We start from the raw sequence: 8,488 nt of genomic DNA, 5'->3' as shown, positions 1-8,488 counted from the left end.
CTCTGGTTCTATCATTCCAAATACACACTCACAAGTGCAGTTTCACCTTGAATTCAGATGGGGCTGGACTCCAATCTCAGTTTTAGATATCCTGGAAAATAGTGGATCCAGAGAGATTGCTACAACCAGGTGAATAATTGCAGAAAACTTTGTCTGATACCTTGGAGTTAACCTCCAGCCTCCATTCCTCTCGCCTCCTTGCTGAGCCCACTGTTCTGAAACTCTCAAAGCTTCTATCCTGTCTCTGGCCACCAGGTGACATCAACTCTCATTTGCTTTTTCTGCTTTAATAAAAATGAGTATATTTTGCAAAAAGTAAAAAATATCTTGTAATAGTTCACATGCTATGATGTCAATTCTGTTTGGAAAATTCATGTGTGTATTAAAACAGCTCAATTTGCTGTTGACCTTAAATCTACATCTCACTGATTTAACTTTTCTCTCCTCATTGTAGGTTGAGGTGTCCGCACTGTAGAGAGGTCCCTTCCAGACAGCAGAGTGTTCACACTTCATTACCCAACCCCTGTACAGGCTTCCCAGATCTCCTCCCACTCCCTCTCAGACTTCAGGACACTGTGGACACAGCTGCTCAGATCTGTCAGCGGCGCCTGATCCTCTCTCAGACAGCTCTTGCCTGTCCTACATTGCCCTTTGCTTGCTAGGGACTGCCTAAGCACCTGCTGTTTCATCATGTGGGTGCCTCAGAGTTTGTTTTTTCTGTCTTACTCGGTTATTTTTGACAGAATTAAAATCATTCTGTACATAGGTTCTATCACATCTTGCAAGTGGGAAGACACTAACATTCCTCATTTCTGCAGTGAGAACATACATTTCCTACTTACAGCCTATATTCCTGCTGCCTTCCACCTCACTGCTTATTGATCTGAGACCACTTACTCATTTTCTCCCTTCTCAACATTCAGTTAGTGCTGTTCTCTCCCCTCTTCACAGCAGCAAGCTTTGCCCCTGCTAAACTAAAGGTCTTGAGGCAGAATGGGGCCTTATGTTAGGAGGCCATGCCACATTAAGTCATTGTTAGGGTTGATGAGTAATGGTTAGGCTATTCCCAATACCTGGGTACTCTACCTTAGGGCTCATCCTCCCCTTACCCCCTACTGGTCTCATAAAATGAGTTGGGGAGTATTCCTTCTTTTTGTATTGTTTGGAATAGGTTCAGAAGGAATGGTACCAGCTCCTCTTTGTACGTCTGGTAGAATTTTTAATGGAGTTCTTTGGCTTTCTCTTGTAAATTTAAGTTTCTTATAGGTGCTGGATGTTAGACCATTGATGCATAGTTTGCACAATTTTTCTCCCATTCTATAGGTTGTCTTTCATTCTGATGATCATTTCTTTGCTGTGCAGAAGCTCTTTAGCTTAATTAGATCCTATTTGTCAATTTTTGCTTTTGTTGCAATTGCTTTTTGCATTTTCGTCATGAAATTTTTGCCTGTGCCTATGTCCCAAACGGTATTGCCTAGATTTTCTTCTAGGGTTTTATAGATGTGGGTTTTACATTTAAGTCTTTAATCCATCGTGAGTTGATTTTTGTATATAGAGTAAGAAAATGGTCCAGTTTATATCTTGTACATACGGTTAGCCAGTTCTTCCAGCACTGTTTATTAAATAGGGAATCTTTTTCCCATTTCTTGTTTTTGTCAGGTTTGTCTAAGATCAGATGGTTGTAGGTATGTGGTCTTATTTCCGAGTTCTCTATTCTGTTCCATTGATCTAGATGTCTGTTTTTTGTGCTAGTACCATGCTTTTTTGGTTACTGTAGCCTTGTAGTATAGTTTAAAACCGGGTAATGTGATGCCTCCAGCTTTGTTCTTTTTGCTTAGGATTGTCTTGGCTATTCAGGCTCATTTGGTTCTATATAAATTTAAAAATTTTTTTCTAATTCTATGAAGAATATCAATGGCAGTTTAATGGAATAGCATTAAATCTATAAATTACTTTGGGCAGTATGGCCATTTTCACAATAATAATTCTTCCTATCCATGAGGATGGAATGCTTTTTCATTTGTTTGTGTCCTCTCTGATTTCTTCAAGTGGTGGTTTGTAGTTCTCCTTGAAGAGGTCCTTCACTTCCCTTGTTAGCTCTATCCCTAGGTATTTTATTCTCTTTGTAGCAATTGTGAATGGGAGTTCACTCATGATTTGACTCTCTGCTTGCCTGTTGTTGGTGTATAGGAATGCTTGTGATTTTTACATATTGATTTTGTATCTTGAAACTGCTGGAGTTGCTTATCAGCTTAAGAAGGTTTTGGGCTGAGATGTTGGGGCTTTCTAGATATAGGATCATGTCATCTGCAAACAGAGACAATTTGGCTTCCTCTCCTCCTATTTAAATATCCTTTATTTCTTTCTCTTGCCTGGCCAGAACTTCCAAAACTATGTTGAATAGGAGTGGTGAGAGAGAGCATCCTTGTTTTATGCCAGTTTTCAAGGGTAATACTTCCAGCTTTTGCCCATTCAGTATGATATTAGCTGTGGGTTTGTTATACATGAGTCATTATTTTGAAGTCTGTTCCATCAATACCTAGTTTATTGAGAGTTTTTAACATGAAGGGATGTTCAATTTTATCAAATGCATTTTCTGCATCTATTGATGCTGAAATCATGTGGTTTTTGCTTTAGTTCTGTTTATGTGATGAATTATATTTATTGATTTGCATATGCTGAATCAGTCTTGCATCCTGGGGATGAAGGTGACTTGATCATGCTGGATATGCTTTTTGATGTGCTGCTGGATTTGGTTTGCCAGTATTTTATTGAGGATGTTTGCATAGATGTTCATAGGGATATTTGTCTGAAGTTTTCTTTTTTTGTTGTATCTATGCTAGGTTTTGGTATCAGGATGATGCTGGTTTCATAGAATAAGTTAGGGAGGAGTCCCTCCTTTTGAATTGTTTGGAGTAGTCTCAGAAGAAATGGTACCAGCTCTTCTTGGTGTTCCTGTTAGAATTCAGCTATGAATCCGTCTGGTCCCAGACTTTCTTTTTTAGGGGGAAGGGGTTGGTAGCCTATTTATTACTGCCTCAATTTCAGAACTCATTATTGGTCTCTTCAGTGATTCAACCTCTTCTTGGTTCAGTCTTGGGAGTGTGTATGTGTCCAGGAATTTATTCATTTCTTCTAAATTTTCTAGTTTATGTGCATAGAGGTGTTTGTTGTATTTTCTGATGGTTGGTTGTATTTCTGTAGGATCAGAGGTGATATTTCCCTTATCATTTCTGATTTTGTTTATTTGATTCTTCTCTCTTTTCCTCTTTATTTGTGTAGCTAGCAGTCTATTTTACTTTTTTTCAACAAACCAGCTACTGGATTCATTTATTTTTGAAGGTTTTTTTGTTATTGTTGTTGTTGTTTTTGTCTCTGTCTCCTTCAGTTCAGCTCTGATATTGATTATTTCTTGTCTTCTGATAGCTTTGGGGGTTTTCTTGCTCTTGATTCTCTAGGTCTTTTAGTTCAGATGTTAGGTTGTTAACTTAAGATATTTCTATCCTTTTGATGTGGGCATTTAGTGCTGTAAATTTCCTTAACACTGCTTTAGTTGTGTCCCAGAGATTCTGGTACATTGTCCCTTTATTCTCATTAGTTTCAAAGAACTTTTTGATTTTTGCCTGATTTCATTCTTTACCCAAGAGGAATTCAGTAGCAATTTGTTCAATTTCCATGTAGTTGTGTGGTTTTCAGTGAATTTCTTAATCTTGAGTTCTAATTTAATTGTGCTATGGTATGAGAGACTATTTATTAGGATTTCAGTTCTTTTGCATTTGCTCAGGACTGTTTTACTTCCAATTACGTGATCAATTTTGGAGTAAGTACGAGAAGAATGTATGTTCTGTTGATTTGGGTTAGAGAGTTCTTTAGATATCTATCAGGTCCACTTGATACAGAGCTGAGTTCAGGTCCTGAATATCTTTGCTAATTTCCTATCTCAGTGATCTGTCTAATATTGACAGTCGGGTGTGAAAGTCTCACACTCTTACTGTGTTGGAGTCTAAGTCTCTTTGTAGATCTCTAAGAACTTGCTTTATGAATCTGAATGCTCCTGTATTAGGTTCATGTATATTTAGGATAGTTAGCTCTTCTTGTTGAATTGAACCCTTTGCCATTATGTGATAGCCTTCTTCGTCTTTTTTGATCTTTGTTGGTTTAAAGTCTTTTTTTTTTTTTTTTTTTTTTTCAGGAAATAGGATTGCAACCCCTGCTTTTTTCTGCTTTCCATTTGCTTGGAAAATTTTACTCCATCCCTTTATTTTGAGCCTATCTGTGTCTTTGCACATGAGATGGGTCTCTTGAAGACAGTATGCTGAGGGGTCGTGGCTCTTTACCCACCTTGCGATTCTGTGTCTTTTAATTGGGGCATTTAGTCTGTTTACATTTAAGGTTAATATTGTTATATGTAAATTTGATCCTGTCATCATGATGCTAGGTGGTCATTTTGCAGACTTGTTTATGTAGTTGCTTAATAGTGTCACTGGTCTGTGTACTTCAGTGTGTTTTTGTAGTGGCTGGTAATGGTTTTTTCATTTCCATATTTAGTGCTTCCTTCAGGAGCTCTTTCAAAACAGGCCTGATGGAGACAAATTCCTTCAGCATTTGCTTATCTGAAAAGGATCTTATTCCTCCTTCACTTATGAAGCTAAGTTTGGCCGGATATAAAACTCTGGGTTGGAAATTATTTTCTTTAAGAATGTTGAATATTGGCCCCCAATCTCTTCTGGCTTGTAGGGTTTCCACTGAGAGGTCTACTGTTAGTCTGATGGGCTTCCCTTTGTAGGTGACCTGGCCTTTCTCTCTGGCTGCCTTTAACATTTTTTCTTTCATTTCGACCTTAGAGAATCTGATGATTATGTGTCTTGGGGTTGATCTTCTTGTGGGAGTATCTTACTGGGGTCCTCTGCAGTTCCTGAATTTGAATGTTTTCCTGTCTTGCTAGGTTGGGAAAGTTCTCCTGGATGATATCCTGAAGTATATTTTTCAACTTGGCTCCTTTCTCCCTGTATCTTTCAGATGCCCCAATCAGTCATAGGTTTGGTCTCTTTACATAATCCCAATTATCTTGGAGGTTTTGTTTATTCCTTTTCATACCTTTTTCTTTATTCTCATCTGCCTGTCTTGTTGCAGAAGTATAGTCTTCAAGCTATGAGATTCTTTCCCTTGCTTCATCTATTCTGTTATTGATACTTGTGATAGTATCAATAACAGAATAAACAAAGTTGGGAAGTTCTCGTGTTGTGTTTTTCAGCTCCACCAGTTCAGTTATGTTTCTCTCTAAACCGGCTATTCTGGCTATCAGCTCCTGTATTATTTTATAATGATTCTTATCTTCTTTGCATTGGGTTAGAACATACTCCTTAAGCTCAGTGAAATTTGTTACTACCCACCTTCTAAAGATTACTTCTGTCAATTCAGCCATCTCAGCCTCAGTCCAGTTCTGTGTCCTTGTTGGGGAGGTATTGTGGTCATCTGGAGGAGAAGAGGCAGTCTTACTTTTTGAGTTTTCAGCATTTTTGCATCGATTCTTTCTCATCTTTATTGGCTTATCTAACTTCAATCTTGGAAGTTGTTGCCCTATGAATGGGGTTTTGTGGGGTCTTTTGTTGTTATTGTTGTTGTTTTCTGTCTTTCTTTTTATAGTCAGAACACTCTTCTGTAGTGCTGCTGAAGTTTTCTAGGGGTCCACTTCAGATCCTAGTTGCCTCAGTTTTCCTGTACCTGGAGGTTTTTCCAGTGAAGTCTGCAAAACAGCAAAGATGGCAGCCTGACTCTTCCCCTGGAAGCTCTGCCCCAAGGGGGCACTGACCTATTGCTGGCCAAATGCACCTATAGGAGGTGGCTGGAGACCCCTGTCGGGAAGTCTCACCCAGTCAGGAGGAATGGGATCAGAGACCCACCCAATGAAGCAATCTGGCTGCCCTTTGGTAGAGAAGGTCCTCTGCATTAGGGGAACTTTTCCTCATCCAGGCAGTGTGTATTCTCCAAAGCCAGCAGGCTGGAATGGTTGAGTCTACTGAACCTCAGAGATGGCAGCTGTCCCTTCCTGTGGGAGCTTAGTCCCAGGGAGAGATCAGAGCTCTGTCTGTAGAACCTTGCTGGAGTGGCTGAAGCCCCTGCAGGGAGATCTTGCCCAGTGAGGAAGGATGGATGGGGTTTCACTAAAAGAAGCAGTCTGGCTACAATCCAGCAAGGCAGCTGTGCTGTGCTATTGGGGACTCCTCCTCATCTGGACTGCCTTTATTCTTCAAAGCCACAGGCTGAAATGACTGAGTCTACTGAACCATAGAGATAGCGGCCATCCCTCCCCCAGGGGAACTCAGTCCCAACTCAGGCAAGCTCCAGCCTGATGCCACCAGCCAGCTGGAATTCCAAGCCAGTGGGTCTCAACCCATGAGGCACTGTGGAAGTGGGCCCGCAGAACAACGCTGCTTGCTCCCTGGATTCGGCCCTCTTCCTAGGGACATACCCAGACACCTCTCCCATCTTGCCACAGATCCCAAGGTCCAAGTATGCAAAACTCCTGGGCCTCTGTGTGTGCCTGAGTGGCTGCTCTGCCGAGACTCTGTGTATTGGACCCAAGGTCCTGGTAGAATGGGCTTACAACAGGGATCTCCTGATCCACAGTTGCAAAGATCTGTGGGAGAAGCATGGTTTCCCTGGGAAGGTCACACACTCACTCACCATTTCCCTTGGCTAGGGGTGTAGGTTACCTTGGTTCCATGCTGCTTCCAGGTGGGCTGTCGCATCACTCTACTTCTCTTTGGTCTCCATGGGTTAAGCAGTTTGGCTAATCAGTCCCAATGTGAGGAGAACTCGGATATCTCAGTTGAAGATGTTGAATTCATTTGCTCCTTTCATTCCTCTCCTTGTGTACTGCTGACTGCAGTTGCTTCCAATTGGCTGTCTTCCCAAGTTCGATAAGGATTGAAAAATTTTTGAAAACCATGAAATCTATACAATTTTGTATTACTGTAATACAATACATTGAGAACACTATTACTAAGATATATTCCTAAAAATTCAGTAGGAAAGTCTCTTTCTCCCCGTGTTTGCAATAATGTGAATCATTGCTAACCAGACAACAAACCACTTCTCATCTTTGTCTTCATGATAAGTTGTTATTGCTGCCTTCTAAAATTTCATCCTATGGGTGTAACATATTCAATTATTAGAACCCCATGTTATTCAGAGTGTCCTGATATTCTACACTGTGTTGGTGGCATCTTTTCAGAGTTTGTGCATTGCTAAAGGCTGCAGTTAAGGGCAGCGTTCACGTGGCTATTTACACTGGTAAGCTGAATGGATTCCCTTGGAGCCCAGTAACTATCTTGGGAGAATTCTATTGTGAAAACAGTGATAACAGAGCCTGGTTGATGTAGGAGTGTGTGGGAGTGTGCATGCATGTGGGTTTGTATGTGTGTGTGAGTGTATGTGTGTGCTGACAACCGCATTTCCCTCCACTTCCTTCTGCCCCTTCATGTTTTTACATTGTGTTTGGTCTCCCCTCCCAAATTCAGGCCCAGAAGTGAAGGAAGAAAATTATCAAGGTGGAAGTCCTTCCCGCCAGATCCTTATTCACATCCTTCACTACATCCCAAAGATAAACTTCTCAAAGGGAATTGTTGGTACAAAGGATGTGCACCTGTGTGGCTCTTTGATAAGTATGTCCATACTTACACTCATAAAGTCAGTGTACAATTTTGATTCTTGAAGTACAGTCATGCAAGAAAGGCCATAGAGGAGTGTAGAAACTAAAAATGACGACATTCTATCACAGAGAGAAGGCCCTGGACTCCATCATGGACCCACTCTCAAGCCATTGCCACAGTTGGGAGATGTGGAAATGATCAGATGCGAATAATATTTTGCACACAAGGGCAATCTGAGGTACCATGAGTAAGATGCCAGGGCATTTCCTGGATAAACAGGACATAGAGTTAGCCTGGGATACAGCTACAGTTTTATATACATTCGTGGTTTTATAAAGCATGTGTGTCAATGCCTTTGTATGAAAAAAAAATGTTGTCATTACTGTGGTACAGCCGAAAACCAAGCCAATATCATGTTTTTAAGCAACTTTCTTCCAATGTAATTTATAGACAATATAATTTCTAAATTTTAAAGGTTTAATTTTATGATTTTTAGTAAATGTATACAGTGTTACAACCATCACTGTAGTCAAGTTTTAGATGATTCGATCACCCTGAGAAATCCTATCGTGCTTGAATGCAGCTAAATCCCCACCCACCTCCAGCCCCAGGAACCACAGATATGTTTTGTTTATTATTCTGTTGATGGACACCTGAGCTGTTTCCCATTTTTGGCTAATATGAGTGATGAATCTACAGACATTTGTGTGCAAGTTTTTATGTCAACATATGTTTTCATTTATCTTTGGTGTGTGCCTAGGAGTAGAATTTCTGGGTCATATGGTAACTCTCTGTTTTTCCTTTTGAGGAACTGCCTATTTTCATAATCCTGA

Source organism: Aotus nancymaae, unplaced genomic scaffold (assembly GCF_030222135.1).
Source record: "Aotus nancymaae isolate 86718 unplaced genomic scaffold, 86718_ANA_hifiasm-v0.15.2.pri h1tg000004l, whole genome shotgun sequence".
In the NCBI taxonomy this organism is placed as follows: Eukaryota; Metazoa; Chordata; class Mammalia; order Primates; family Aotidae; genus Aotus; species Aotus nancymaae.
Note: the sequence above shows the minus strand (reverse complement) of the source record.